General features: G+C 46.8%; 1 protein-coding gene across 1 annotated transcript in view; it reads right to left on the bottom strand.

Annotated features, from left to right (window-relative positions):
• Positions 1-1,468, bottom strand: part of LOC103385727 (ubiquitin-like modifier-activating enzyme 1) — a 22,671-nt gene that overhangs the window by 8,785 nt on the left and 12,418 nt on the right.

Genomic DNA, 1,468 nt, shown 5'->3' with positions numbered 1-1,468 from the left:
CAGCTGTGTTAAAGCAACAGTTTCTGGAAAATGTTTGGTGGAAAAAACGATCTTTATGGATGACAGCAGGGGGTGCTAAAGGAGGGGGTGGGGGGAGACTGAATAGATGTAACTACTTCATAACATAATAATAAATGTTTCTTATTGATGATTATAATTTTTCAAGAATATTGAATTTTACAGATTAGCAACTCTTTTTAAGCTCCTGTGGGCCATACAAAATGACTTGGTGGACCACATTTGGGTCCCGGGCCATGAGTTTGAAACATGTGGTTTAGAGTGTGAGTAAAAACCGTCTATGTTTTGCCCCCCCCTCCCCCCACTCAGACTGTAATAAAACTACGGGTGGGCCTCGAGTGCAAACACTTGATATAAATGGAGTGAACCTTATGTTGAGAACACAGAGGTGCAGGACTGAAGGTAAACCCATCTCTCTGCTCCATCACTGAGACTCAGCAGCTGTGACGGCTCTGAAGTCTGGGGAATTAAACCTATAATCCAAATGGGATTAGACCTTATTCTCACTGTTGTCGGTTCGTCATGTTTGACTTTTTTTTTATGATGCACAACGTCTGGGACAGTGGTTTTCAACATAGGGGTCGAGGTCCCATGTGGGGTCGCCTGGAATTCAAATGGGATCATCCGTGTTTCGCTGTACTGACTGCAGTGTCTGCCTCTGATTGGCTGATTCTTTTTTGTGACTTCTACAGGTCACATGAGGTCAGTGAAAATACGACTTTCTCAAAGACGTTCTTTTGTTAAGTTACGACTATATTTAATTATATAATGTGACCAAGCTGGGGGGCAGGGGCCGTTCTAGGGTCAGTCTTTGGCGACAGAAAATGAAACAAGTGTGAGGAAATATTTAGCCGAGTTTAAAGACGACAACTGTGAGAACACCAGGGTCTGTGGACAAGTGAGAGTCTATGTCTGGAACTCCTGGACTGCACAGGCCCCTGTGCTGCAGCAGCAGCAGTTTTTTCCTGTAACTGAAGCTGAAATCAGAGCTACAGTGTCTCCGAGCCCCCGTCACTGCACGCTCACGGTTACCCCACACGCCGACCCCCATTGACCCCTGTCTGTCAGAGGTTCAATGCCCTCAGCGAGAAAGCCGGAGAGGCCAGCTCGAGTGTCTGAAACCCCTCAGAGGTGAGAAACGGGGGGGCGACAGAATTATTGGACTGGATCCCGTTTTCAAACTTGACTGAGAGCTGAAGCCCAGATTTGTGAGGCTGCTCGTCGTTTGTGTTTGTGTTTCAAAGCCATAGAACATAATGAACCGGGCCTGGACTCACGAGATGTGACAGAACCTCAAACACGGGGTCAGTCCGCTCCCAAAGACGTCTTTCTTCTGCTTTGAGTCGCTGAGACTCGAACCCACAGTGAGTTACTGTGAGGATTAAACTGGACTTAGAAGTTCTGCCTCTGCTCTGAGGGAACTGATTTATGACTTAATGCTCTCCAGCAG

This window comes from Cynoglossus semilaevis, chromosome 11 (genome assembly GCF_000523025.1).
Source record: "Cynoglossus semilaevis isolate Cse_v1.0 chromosome 11, Cse_v1.0, whole genome shotgun sequence".
Taxonomy (NCBI): Eukaryota; Metazoa; Chordata; class Actinopteri; order Pleuronectiformes; family Cynoglossidae; genus Cynoglossus; species Cynoglossus semilaevis.
This window is presented reverse-complemented; position numbering and strand designations above follow the sequence as displayed.